The 14,365-nt window shown below is 44.7% G+C and overlaps 1 protein-coding gene across 1 annotated transcript in view; it reads left to right on the forward strand.

Annotated features, from left to right (window-relative positions):
• Positions 1–1,189: 1,189 nt before the first annotated feature.
• LOC132823865 (cadherin-11-like) overlaps positions 1,190–14,365 on the forward strand; it is a 270,392-nt gene continuing 257,216 nt past the window's right edge. The window contains exon 1 of the mRNA XM_060837936.1: positions 1,190–1,260. The gene's annotated coding sequence lies outside the window, so the exon portion shown is untranslated. The remainder of the gene's footprint in view (positions 1,261–14,365) is intronic.

Below are 14,365 nucleotides of genomic sequence, written 5' to 3' on the forward strand. Positions count from 1 at the left end.
GACAAGTCTGGAGGATTGACAGCTCTGAAGGCGACGGCACTGTCTACATTCATTGGCAGGCAAGCTGTTTGTGACCAGATTGGACTGATTGAGCTGTTGCAGCAAGGTCTTTGTTGCAGATGGAAGCAATTAAGTTATTAAAGGGGGCTATCCAGCTAAATATCTCTGACTGTCTCAGTTACAGAGTCTAATACTTCTAATGGGAAGCAGACAGAGATCCACCTTGACAAGCTCTCTTGACAACAGCAGCTATGGGGTTTGTGCATTTTATAGCAGACTGTTAAAACGCTCAAGTACTTTGATCAGGTAAGGTAAACGATCCATCTTACACTAGCGTATTGTCCCAATGCCTTCTCTTGCTTGCTGTAATATGTTTACACTCCACCACTGAATGACTTTTGACAACAGGGGAAAAGAATGTCTATTGTATAGGTACCTTGAGGAACAGGATGTCATAACAGGAGCCTATAGTCCCTTAGGAAGTTGCTTAACAAAGATTAAGGCCCCCATGCTGTGTCTGGACAGTGGTTATCATTTTCAAAGGACAAATTTCACTATTGGGGCCCCTCAGACTCATCAGTAATAACGCTTTCTGGAAAAAGACTCTTGGATTTTGAAAACCTTTCTTAAAGCGCTGTATCTCTACTCTGGTCCCTGTTAAATGAATGGCCGCTTTAAAAAAACAGAGAATCACTATACAGGCAACAACAACTTGTATTTTTATAACATCCTCAACACATCCTTAAGATGTTTCATTGGAGCATTACCAAATTAATTTGATAACGAGCCAAAAATGAGATTCAGTGGAAGTTCATTAAAATGTGGTTCAATATGCTACAAATTTACTGTGGCTGTTTCGTGGTTCCCAGAAGTGGTAAAATTTTATTCCTATCTTCACTTTGCAAGCTCGAAGTAGGAGAAAATGGGAACAGAAACAGAACTTGCTGATGAAACCCAACAGGTCCAGCAGCATGTGTGAAAAGGAAGGAGTGTCATCTGAATAGTCACTGGACTTGAAGTGTGAACTCTGCTTTCTTCCCACAGCTGCTGCCAGACCTGCCGAGATTTGCCAGCGATTTCAGTTTTTGTTTCAGATCTCCAGCAGCTCTTTGTTATATTTTTGGAGAAAATAGGAATTTTCTTAACAATGTGGTCCAGTTATAACATGATTCTACTTTTTGTGCCCTAGTGTTCACGTCAGAATGGACTTCCACGATTATCCATTGGATCAGGATCAATGTGCAAGGACTGGTCAGAGAAGTAGGTTTTAAACAGTGCATGAGTAATGTCTTCCTTTTATCTCTGTAATGTCATTTGATTCTACCCCTGCCTCAGTTTCCCTGCTCCTGAAACCTTGCTGCATGTATTTGTTACCGGACTTGACCATCTTAACGCTTGGCTCCTATAGGTGCAAGCATTGCTGGCTGGGCATGCATTTATTATTCATCCAGAGTTAACCACATTATTGTGGGCCTGGAGTCAAACATAGACCAGAACCAGGTAAGGAAAGTAGATTTGCTTCCTTAAAGGCTATTAGTAGACAAAATGGTTTCTCCTTACAATCAGGGCTGCATGGTGGCTCAGTGGTTAGCAATTGGGTTCGATTCCAGCCTCGGGCGACTGCCTGTGTGGAGTTTGCACATTCTCCCCGTGTCTGCGTGGGTTTCCTCCGGGTGCTCCGGTTTCCTCCCACATTCCAAAGACGTGCAGGTCAGATGAGTTGGCCATTCTAAATTGCCCATAGTGTTAGGTGCATTAGTCAGAGGGAAATACAACGTAGGGGAATAGGTTGGGTGGGTTCCTCTTCAGAGGGTCGGTGTGGACTTGTTGGGCCAAAGGGCTTGTTTCCATACTGTAGGGGATCTAAATTACTCTGATGAAAATGGTTTAATGGATATCATTAGACTCTTAAATCCAGATTTAAAATAAAATTTGAATTGAAGTCCCTAGAACATAATATAGGTTTCTGGATTAATAGTCTAGCAATAATATTACTAGGCCATCACCTTCTATATTTAAATGTTTGGATGAAAACTATGAAATCATCAAAAGATCTGCTGCTCACATCTTAAGTTGCACCAAGCAATTACACCCATTTCTAGTGAAGTTATCTTTCTCATTTGGTTTTTCTTTATGTGAGCATACGAGGTACAGTTAGTAAGTTTGCAGATGACACCAAAATTGGAGGTGTAGTGGACAGTGACGAGGGTTACCTCAGATTACAACAGGATCTGGATCAGATGGGCCAATGGGCTGAGAAGTGTCAGTTGGAGTGTAATTCAGATAAATGCAAGGTGTTGCATTTTGGGAAAACAAATCTTAGCAGGACTTATACACTTAATGGTAAGGTCCTAGGGAGAGTTGCTGAACAAAGAGACCTTGGAGTTCAGGTTCATAGCTCCTTAAAAGTGGAGTTGCAGGTAGATAGGATAGTGAAGAAGGTGTTTGGTATGCTTTCCTTTATTGGTCAGAATATTGAGTACAGGAGTTGGGAGGCCATATTGCGACTGTACAGGACATTGGTTAGGCCACTGTTAGGGAGAGGCTGAACAGGCTATGGCTGCTTTCCCTGGAGCATCGGAGGCTGAGGAGTGACTTTGTAGAGGTTTACAAAATTATGAGGGGCATGGATAGGGTAAATAGGCAAAGTGTTTTCCCTGGGGTGGGGGAGTTCAGAACTAGAGGGAGTAGGTTTAGGGTGAGAGGGGAAAGATATAAAAGAGACCGAGGGGGCAACTTTTTCACGCAGAGGCTGGTACATGTATGAAATGAGCTGCCAGAGGAAGTGGTGGAGGCTGGTACAATTGCAACATTTAAGAGGCATTTGGATGGGTATATGAATAGGAAGGGTTTGGAGGGATATGGGTTAGGTGCTGGCAGGTGGGACTAGATCAGGTTGGGATATCTGGTCGGCATGGATGGGTTGGACCGAAGGGTCTGTTTCCATGTTGTACATCTCTATGACTCTAAGACTAAATGCAGCTCACTCATTACACCCATTTCTATCTTTTCTCATTTGTTTTTCACTGGGTGAGGGTGTTGTTGACTTGGCAGCATTTATTGCCCATCCCTAATTGTCCAAGGGGAAGTTAAGAGTCAACCACGTTGCTGTTACATGTACTCCAGACTAGGTAGAGGTGGTGGTTTCCTTCCCTAAAGGGCATTAATGAACCTAATAGGTTCTCCCCAACATTATTAGATGTTTAATAGCGGATATTGTATGAATTTAAATTTTACCATCTGCCATGGTGGGATTTCAGCCCAGGTCCACGGACGTTTTCTGGATTAAGAGTCCAGTGATAATACCACTAGGCCATCACTTCTTGTTAGATTGTGTGTGTGTGTGTGTGAGTCTCTCTCTCTCTCACTCTCACTCTCTCTAGGATGATGTCCTTCCACTCCAGTGTGGTGGGCCCTGAGGGGACTAAGCAGTCCGATACCAGACCCTCACAGCCTGCCCCTGCTGGGGCAGCTGAGGTGGCAGTGTGGGTTGTTCAGCTTTTTACAGACTCCTTCTTTCCCAGTCTCGGCTAACATCTGTCTGCTTGAGATGCTTACAATGGTTGGCACCATCACAGATACAATTAAGCAATCATTCACAATCCTCATTTGTACCTTTAAACCCTTCTAGAGCTATCTTAATCAACATGTTCAGATATGTTAGCTCTGAAGAGAGGTTGGTTAAATTTGGGTTGTTTTCTTTGGAGCAGAGAAGACTGTAGGGGGTGCGGGGGGTGGGGGGGGGGGAGTGGTGGGGATGCTGATTGAGGTGTATTAATCAGGATCATGGATAGCATGAACAGGAAGCAGCTGTTCCCCTTGTTAAAGAGTCAATAATGAGGGAGCATGAATCATAGAATCTCTACAGTATGGGAACAGGCCCTTCGGCCCAACAAGTCCACATCAACCCTCCAAAAAGTAACCCACCCAAACCCATTCCTCTACTTTTAACACCTGACTAATGCACCCAATGTACGCATCCCTCAGCGCTATGGGTAATTTAGCACAGCCACATCACCTAACCTGCACATCTTTGGATTGTGGGAGGAAATCCAAGCAGACACAAGGAGAATGTACAAACTCCACACAGACAGTCACCCAAGGCTGGGATTGAACCCACATCCCTGGCGCTGTGAGACAGCAGTGCTAGCCAATGTGTCACCCCATGATTTTAAAGCGAAGGGCAGGATGTTTAGAGGGAAATGGAGGAATTTTTCTTTCACCTAGAGGGTGATGGGACTCTGTGATGTAATGTCTTGGAAGGCTAGTTGAGATGGAAAATGCCACAATGATTACGACATTTGTGGTTGAATGCTTGAAGTGTCATAACATTCAAGGCTATGTGCTTGGTGTTAGAAGGTAGGACTAGTGTCAGTAGGTCAGTGCAGACTTGATGGGCTAAAGGCCCTCTTCATGTTATGACACAGGGTTGGGGCACATGGAATTTGAACCTGGATTCTCTGGACCAGCAGTGTGTCTTTACCACTGTCAATGCCACTACAGTTTCCCATAATCTCTGTATAACTGCCCACCTTCTTTCCAATCTGCTCCAATCCGATAACTGTGTGTCTGTGAGACATGATATTAATCAGATCATGTCATGTGGGGCAGAATGGGTAGCTGGGATGGCCCAATGAGAGATCCTTGAGTGAGACAAGATGTTATGGTAAGGGATAGGATAGAGAACTTATGACAAATAAGTCTCTTGTTATATCTGAGAGGCTTGAATGGAACCAGGCAAGATTGGTGCCATCCAGCTGGATGATGGTGGAAAGATGCAGAGGAGGATGTGACGTCAACCTTGTCAAAGGATTCAAGCTCTTCAATAAGGATGACAATTGCCATGGTCACTGAAGATGCCATTTGTGACTCTAGCAAGAATAATTTTGCACTGTAGACGGGTTAGAAACCTGATGTGGGGGGTTTAATAAGAAGTGAGTAGGGATTGTTTGAATGACAACACTTTCAAGGACATTGAGAGGAAAGAGACATTGGGAAAGACCACTGTCCCTGGGTCAAAATCCTGGAACTCCCTCCTGAACAACATTGCGCTTGTTGCTACAGCGCAAGGACTGCAGTGGTTCAAGGATTAGTGGTGCTAGAAAAGCACAGCAGCTCAGGCAGCATCCAAGGAGCAGTAAAATCGACGTTTCAGGCAAAAGCCCTTCATCAGGAATAGAGGCAGAGAGTCTGAAGGGTGGCGAGATAAGCTAGAGGAGGGTGGGACAGGGAGAAAGTAGCATAGAGTACAATAGGTGAATGGGGTATGGAATAAAGGTGATAGGTCAGAGAGGAGGGTGGAGTGGATAGGTGGAAAAGAAGATAGGCAGGTAGGACAAGTCATGGGGACAGTGCTGAGCTGGAAGTTTGGAACTGGGGTGAGGTGGGGGAAGGGGAAATGAGGAAATTGGTGAAGTCCACATTGATGCCCTGGTGTCAAAGTGTTCCGAGGTGGAAGATGAGGCGTTCTTCCTCCAAGCGTCGGGTGGTGAGGGAGCGGCGGTGAAGGAGGCCCAGGACCTCCATATCCTTAGCTGAGTGGGAGGGGGAGTTGAAATGTTGGGCCACAGGGCGGTGTGGTTGATTGGTGTGGGTGTCCCAGAGATATTCCCGAAAGTGCTCTGCTAGGAGGCGTCCAGTCTCACCAATGTAGAGGAGACTGCATCGGGAGCAACAGGTACAATAAATAATATTGGTGGACGTGCAGGTAAAACTTTGATGGATGTGGAAGGCTCCTTTAGGGTCTTGGATGGAGGTGAGGGAGGAGGTGTGGGCGCAAGTTATGCAATTCCTGTGGTGGCAGGAGAAGGTGCCAGGATGGGAAGGTGGGTTGCAGTGGGACGTGGACCTGACCAGGTAGTCATGGAGGGAATGGTCTTTGCGGAAGGCAGAAATGGGTGGGGAGGGAATATATATCCCTGGTGGTGGGGTCCATTTGGAGGTGGCGGAAATGTCAGCGGATGATTTGGTTTATGCAAAGGTTGGTAGGGTGGAAGGTGAGCACCAGGGGCGTTCTGTGCTTGTTATGGTTGGAGGGGAGAGGTCTGAGGGCGGAGGTGCGGGATGTGGATGAGATGCGTTGGAGGGCATCTTTAACCACGTGGGAAGGGAAATTGTGCTCTCTGAAGAAGGAGGCCACCTGGTGTGTTCTTTGGTGGAACTGGTCCTCCTGGGAACAGATGAGGCGGAGGAATTGGGAATACGGGATGGCATTTTTGTAGGAAGTAGGGTGGGAAGAGGTGTAATCCAGGTAGCTGTGGGAGTCGGTGGGTTTGTAAAAAATGTCATTGTCAAGTCGGTCATCATTAATGGAGATGGAGAGATCCAGGAAGGGGAGGGAGGTGTCAGAGATGGTCCAGGTAAATTTAAGGTCAGGGTGGAATGTGTTGGTGACGTTAATGAATTGCTCACCCTCCTCGCGGGAGCATGAGGTGGCGTCAATGCAGTCATCAATGTAGCGGAGGAAGAGGTGGGGAGTGGTGCCGGTGTAGTTATGGAAGATGGACTGTTCTACGTAGCCAACAAAGAGACAGGCATAGCTGGGACCCATACGTGTGCCCATGGCTACCCCATTGGTCTGGAAGAAGTGGGAGGATTCAAAGGAGAAATTGTTAAGGGTGAGCACCAGTTCGGCCAAACGAATGGGAGTGTCGGTGGAAGGGTACTGTTGGGATGTCGGGAGAGGAAGAAACGGAGGGCTTGGAGGCCCTGGTCATGGCGGATAGAGGTGGAGAGGGATTGGATATCCATGGTGAAGATGAGGCATTGGGGGTTTTCCATGGTGAAGATGAGGAGTAGACAGCTCACCATCACCTTTAGATTCCTTACAAGTTGGAAACAGGCCCTTCGGCCCAACCAGTCCACACCGACCCTCCGAAGAGTAACCCACCCAGACCCATTTCTCTCTAACTAATGCACCTAACACCACGGGCAATTTAGCATGGCCAATTCGCCTAACCTGCACATCTTTGGACGGGGGGACGGGGGTGGGGAGGAAACAGGAGCACCTGGAGGAAACCCACGCAGACACGGGGAGAATGTGCGAACGCCACACACAGTCATCTGAGGCTGGAATCGAACCTGGGACCCTGGTGCTGTGAGGCAGCAGTGCTAACCACTGAACCACCGTGCCACCCCCCTTCTCAAGGGCAACTAAGGATGGGCAATGGAGGAAGTGCTGACCCAGATGTATTATCATTTGACTGTCGATCCAGATACCCAGGTGGTGGTCTGGGGACCTGAGTTCAAATCTAGTCATGGCTGAGGGTGGAATTTGAATTCAATGTAAATCTGGAATTAAGAATCTAATTCTGTAAAACCATTGTCAGTTGTAGGGAAAACCCCATCTGGTTCACCAGTGTCCTTTAGGGAAGGGAATAAGCCATTCTTAGCTGGCCTGGCATAGCAGACCCACAGCAATGTGGGTCACTCTTAACTACCCTCTTGGCAATTAAGGATAGGCAACAGATGTTAGTAAAGCCAGTGATGCCCATATCCCATGAATAAATTTTTGAAAAAACTTAAATAGGTTGCTGAAGTCTAATATCTCTGCCTTTCAGCACTTCAAATAAATAGAATATCTCCAAATGTTCAAATGAATAAACTGTGAATCTGAAGACTGGAGATGGAAAAGAATGTTCTTTTCCTCTCTCACCACTTTGCATTCTGTGCAGTGGATGAGGAAGTGAATGTAACTGTGATGCATGTGAAAATAGAAGCTAGCCGATAAATAAAGGGAGGAAGAACTTGCATTTATAAACCTGTTACAAACCGCAGGATGCCAAGTACAACAAACCGAAAGAACTACAGATGCTGGAAATCTGACACAAAAAACAAGATTGCTGGAAAAGCTCAGCAGGTCTGGCAGCATCAGCAGAAAGAAATCAGAGAAATTTTTTCAGTTCTGGTAACCCTTCTCCAGAACCCCACATTCTGAAGAATGTTGAGATTTTCCAGCAATTTCTGTTTTTGCTCCAAGCCAAATCCTGTCATGCTGTGATCCAGATAGGATGCAGCAACCAGTCTGTGCACAGCACAGCAGCACAAAGAGTAAAAGGATAAATGACTGGATGACCTACTTTAACAGCATTGTTCGAAGGGTAGATATTGACCAAGGCACTCAGTGGAAATCGCCCGTTCTCCTTGGAAATAATGATGTGGGGTCTTGCACAATACTCAAAAAGAGCAGGCAGACTTTGTTACCTCATTTGTAAGACAGCATTTCTCTCAGTGGAATGCTCCCTCATTACTGCTCTGGCTTTTGTGTGTAGTTTTGTGGAGTGGGATCTACAGCCCTCTACGAAGTTAACAGTACCACTCAGAGCCATTGTTAATAGCATGGTGCCGTCTAAAGGTGCAGCTATATCATGTGGGGCCTCTGTGAGGATAATTAATTTAGGGTGACTGAGAACATTGAGATGGTATGTGCCTTTTAGAGGAATTTGGTCTGTCCTATTTCTCTTGAAGAAAGATGTTGTAAACCTAGTGCTCCACAGAAAGCAAAGTAAATAGATGTGGAGTTTTCTTGGAAGTAGACAAAAGAATCATGAGTGGGTAGAGTCAGACTCCCACAGACCAAGGCTTTTAGTTTTGCTTTCAGTTGTTGAAGTTGGTGTTTCTGGATTTAAAGTTGCTAGATACAGCTCTGTCTCTATTGCTGCAAGTAGTCTTTGCTGCTGGATTAATTCTGTCAATGTCCCTTCCTCTGGACTGGAAGAGATAGCAAGTGAGGGGAATCTGTTTTGTTGAATTTACCTTCGTCAAGGATGTGTTTATGGGATGCTGCTAGATTAGGACAGAGTTTGGGTGGCATGGTGACGCAGTGGTTAGCACTACTGCCTCATACTGACAGGGACCTGGGTTCCATTCCAACCTTGGGTGACTATGCAAACTCCACAGACATTCTCCCTGTGTCTGTGCAGGTTTCCTCCCACAATCCAAAGATGTCCAGGTTGGTGGAATTGGCTGTATAAAATTACCCTTAGTGTTCAGGGATGGGTCGATTGGCTGCATTGGCCAGAGGTAAATATAGGATAATAGGGTCAGGGAATGGGTCTGGGTGGGTTGCTCTTCAGAGGGTCAGTGTGGACTTGTTGGGCTGAAGGGCCTGTTTCCACACTGTAGGGAATCTAAGTTCTATGATGAGTAGTAGTTAAAATATGTATTATTTTCAGTATTTCTATTGAGTTAAAGTTATACAATATCTTTTTTTTGTTTATATTTTAACAGTGGTGTAGGAATCAAGTATATTTTGCTTAAAGCCTAGTAGCTTGACCAACAGGATGATACAGTGGCTCAGTGGTTTGCACTGCTGCTTCACACCATTTGGGACCTGGGTTCGATTCCAGCCTCAGGTGACCGTGTCTGTCTCTCTAAGTCTGTGTGAATTTCCTCTAACTGCTTGGGTTTCCTCCCACAATCCAAAGATGTGCAGGTGGGGTGAATTGACTCTGCTAAATTATCCTTTGTGTTCATGTTAGGTGGGCTAGCCATGGGGAATGCAGGGTTGGGGGGAGGTGGTGTCTGGGCAGCAGGGTTGGTGTGGGCTGAATGGTCTGCTTCCACACTGTAGGGATTCCAGGAACTGAATCACATCTGGAACACAGGGCCTTATACTGGCCTTTAAACAATACAAAAGTTGGAGTCCAGGCTACTACTTTGGGATGTTTGAGGGGGGTTGGTTTGGTTCATAATAAAGTAGATATTATTCTACAGCACTGGCATGATGGCAGATTATAAACTATGGATAATCCATGGACATATTGAATTGTTAACAACAGTGTGCTTTTAAAAGAAGACATACAGCTAAAAGAAGCGACTAATACAATTTCTGCAGAATGTAATTCATTGACTGTCTGGAAGAGTCACACATAGCTTATCCTCAACGTTTTAAGGCAGAGCCTGGAATATTATAACTAACAGACATCAGGAAAGTTTTAGGAAGAGAAGGATGCCAAAAGGAGAAATGTATTGTAAACTCGACCGAAATCTGCTGTAAGTTCTCTCACATGGTGAGTATGATGGAAGAAAACAGAGCAGTCTGGGCAGGAGATGTTTTTGTGTTTTCCCTTTTCAAGAATAAGGGTTTAAAAAGAAACATTTCAAGCCAATGCATGCTAGTGGGTGACGATTGGTTGTGTGAGGGTCACAGCTGGGAAAGTTAGGGGTCATTCCTGCACAGCAGGTAAAAGGAAATGAATTGTCTCTCTATGTGCAGCCAGAAACAAAGTGAAAACACAATTCATAAGTCAATAAGATATAGGAACAGAATCAGTCCATCAACTCTGCTCCACCATTCAATCATGGCTGATATATTCCTCACACCTATTCTCCTGTCTTTGCCCTATAACCTTTGATCCCCTTACCGTGCAAGAACCTACCAATCTCTGTCTTAAATGCACTCAATGACTTGGTTGCCACAGTCTTCTGTGGCAATGAGTTCCACAGATTCACAACCTCAGACCGAAGGAAAACACCCTCTTGTCAAAAGAAATCAGAACTTTCAGCTGACTTGCAAAACCTTGCATCTCAAAATCCTACACTTACCTCTTAATATCAGTGCTACCAGTGTCATCCAATCTAATAGTTGCAATGTCCCATTATCTACCTTTCACGAAACCTTTTAGAAATGTTACCATCTTTTTGGATCCACCCCTTCTTTCTAATCAGTGTGTATTGCAACAAGCTGAGGGGGTGGGATAATAATGAAGGGGAGCCAGTTTAGCCCCTCTCACCCAGGAGCTTCCCAATCTTGGGTATCCTGCCTGGAACTGTAATAGATTGGGGAACTTCACCCGAAGATTGATCACAGCATTACATGGTATTCTGTTGTACTGACACTGAGAATGGAGTTTTTTTAAAAAATTCCTTCAATTAACCTTCATCAACTATAAATGGATTGCATTTATCACTAATAACCAACTATCTCTCTTGCTCTGTAGCAGCACGTTCACTCGTGATTTTTGGAAGATAGAGGTATTCCTGGGTAACTTTTCACCTCTTATTTTGAGGGGTATTTTTGCCAAAATCAAAAAGAATTCAATTTTGAAAACTGCTCAGGAAAGAGCAGGGTTTTGAGCAACATCAGCTGCATTGTGTTGTTGAGTAGAAAAACTCCGTATTCTGATTTATATCCGTTTTGTGTTAGAATAGATGAGATTCAAACCCAGGAAGTTAAAATCACACAACATCAGGTTATAGTCAAACAGGTTGGACTATCACCTGGTCTTGCATGACCTTTAACTTTATCCACCCAAGCCCAACAACGGCACCTCCACATCACAGTCCCAGGAAGCCTATCCATGGATGACCCATGCAATTTTAGAGTTATTGAGTCATAGAGTCATACAGCACTGAAACAACACGTCCATGCTGACTATGAACCCAAAACTAAACCAGTCCCACTGCCTGTGTTTGGCCCATATCCCTCTAAACCATTCCTATTGATGTAACTATCTAAATGTCTTTTAAATGTTGTAATTGAACCTGCATCTATCATTTCCTCTGGCAGTTTACTCCACACACTCCCCACCTTCTGTGTGGAAAAAGTTACCCCTCAGGTCCCTTTTAAATCTTTCTCCTCTTACTTTAAAAATGTGCCCTCTAAATTTGAACTCCCCCAACCGAGGTTCCTTTCTTTGAACCAAAAACAGAAATTGCTGGAGAAAATCAGCATGTCCGGCAGTATCTCAGAGTCTTTCTTGGCTACAGCACAGACACAGGCCCTTCAGCCCAAACTGGTCCATGCTGACCAACATGCTGACCATCCACAGTAACCCTATTTCCCATCTTTGGCCTATATCTTAGTAGGAAGACAGTTGGGCTAATGTTTCAAGTCCGGTGACACTTTGTCAGAATTGTTCTGATGGGGAGTAACTCAAAGCGTTACTCCCTGCTTTCTTCCCACTCATGCTGCCAGACCTGCTGAGTTTCACCAGCGATTTTTGTTTTTTTTTTGTTTTATATCCTTAGAATCTGCATTTGTTCATTTTATTTGTATTCATTTGTTGAGTTTAATGGAGTACAATTCACACAGTTTTTGTGATAAGTGCATTATTAGCTACAGCAAAATTATTGCCCAGTTAGTAAAGATTAAAATCCACTTACAAAATCCTCCCATTCCAACATTTTGTTTACCTACATCACTCCCTCTTTCTCTCCTCTTATGCTTCTCTCTGTCTGTCTTTCTCTCTGCAAGTTGTTAGTCTGCCTCAACTTACTGAAGCAGAACAATTTTGTTTCAGATCTACCTGAATATCTTTTCAAATAATTTTCGGAAACATATAAAGAACAGGCCGATTTTGAAATTTGCTTTCTCAGTTGTATTTGATTTAAGAAATAGACACTGTTTCAAAGTTGGGGAGATTATCTGGAGCTGTTGAGTTGATGGAATTCAAATCATGGAGACTAAGAATTGGTTTATAATGTATGGACTGAAAACTGTGGGGCTGCCCTAGGTTAACAACAACACAAGCCTCCATCTCCTCGGAAACCATGTTAGGGAACTGGAGCTGGAGCTGGATGAACTTCGGATCATTCAGGAGGCAGAGGGGCTTATTGAGAGGAGCTACAGGGAGGTAGTCGCTCCTAAGATACAAGAAAAAGGCAGATGGGTTACTGTCAGGGGATGGAAAGGGAACGAGTGCTATAGATGGGTCAGTTTTTATTCAGTGTGTGCAGGAGGGCTTCCTGACACAGTATGTAGACAGGCCAACAACGGGCAAAGCCACATTAAATTTGGTACTGGATAATGAGCCTGGCCAGGTGTTAGATTTGGAAGTAGGTGAGCACTTTGGTGATAGCGATCACAATTCTGTTATGTTGACTTTAGTGGTAGAAAGGGATAGGTGGATACCACTGGGCAAGAGTTACAACTGGGGGAAAGGAAATTACGATGCGATTAGGAAAGATTTAGGAAGCATAGGATGGAGAAGGAAACTGCAGGGGATAAGCACATTAGAAATGTGGAGCCTATTAAAGGAAAAGCTATTTTGTGTCCTAGATAAGTATGTACCTGTCAGGCAGGGAGGAAGCTGTAGAGCGCGGAAGCCATGGTTTACGAAGGAAGTGGACTCTCTGGTCAAGAGGAAGAAGAAGGTTTATGCTAGGATGAGATGTGAAGGCTCAGGTAGGGCGCTTGAGGGTTACAAGGTAGCCAGGAAAGACCTAAAGAGAGAGCTCAGAAGAGCCAGGAGGAGACATGAGAAGTTGTTGGTGGATAGAATCAGGGTGAACCCTAAGGCTTTCTATAGGCATTTAAAGAATAAAAGAATGACGAGAGTAAGATTGGGGCTAATCAAGGATAGTAGTGAGAAGTTCTGTGTGGAATCAGAGGAGATAGGGGAAGCAGTAAACAAATATTTTTCAACAGTATTCACTCTAGAAAATGACAATGTTGTCGAGGAGAATGCTGAGATACAGGCTACGAGACTAGGTGTGATTGAGGTTCACAAGGAGGAGGTATTAGAAATCCTGCAGAGTGTGGAAATAGATAAGTCCCCTAGGCCGGATGGGATTTCTCCTAGGATCCTCTGGGAAGCCAAGGAGGAGATTGCCGAGCCTTTGGCATTGATCTTTAAATCGTCATTGTCTACAGGAATAGTGCCAGAAGACTGGAGGATAGCAAGTGTGGTTCGCCTGTTCAAAAAGGGGAGTAGCGACAATCCTGGTAATTATAGACCAGTGAACCTTACTTCAGTTGTTGGTAAAGTGTTGAAAAAGATTATAAGAGAAGCTTTATAATCATCTAGAAAAGAATAATTTGAATAGGGATAGTCGGCACGGTTTTGTGAAAGGTAGGTTGTGCCTCTCAAACCTTTTATTGAGTTCTTTGAGAAGGTGACCAAACAGGTAGATGAGAGTAAACCGGTTGATGTGGTGTATATGGATTTCAGCAAGGTGTTCGGTAAGGGTCCCCACAGTAGGCTATTGTATAAAATGTGGAGGAATGGGATTGTGGGAGATATAGCAGTTTGGCTTGCTGAAAGAAGACAGAGGGTGGGGTTGATGGGAAGTGTTCATCCCGGAGGAGAAAGTGAGGGCTGCAGCTGCTGGAGATCAGAGGTGAAAATGTGTTGCTGGAAAAGCGCAGCAGGTCAGGCAGCATCCAAGGAGCAGGAGAATCGACGTTTCGGGCATGATTCCTGAAGAAGGGCTCATGTCTGAAACGTCAATTCTCCTGCTCCTTGGATGCTGCCTGACCTGCTGCGCTTTTCCAGCAACACATTTTCAGCTCAGTGTTCATCCTGGAGTCCAGTTACCAGTGATGTACCGCAAGGGTCGGTGTTGGGCCTACTGCTGTTCGTCATTTTTATAAATGACCTGGATGAGGGCGTAGAAAGGTGGGTTAGTAAATTTGTTGACAACA

This window comes from Hemiscyllium ocellatum, chromosome 17 (assembly GCF_020745735.1).
Source record: "Hemiscyllium ocellatum isolate sHemOce1 chromosome 17, sHemOce1.pat.X.cur, whole genome shotgun sequence".
Classification (NCBI taxonomy): domain Eukaryota; kingdom Metazoa; phylum Chordata; class Chondrichthyes; order Orectolobiformes; family Hemiscylliidae; genus Hemiscyllium; species Hemiscyllium ocellatum.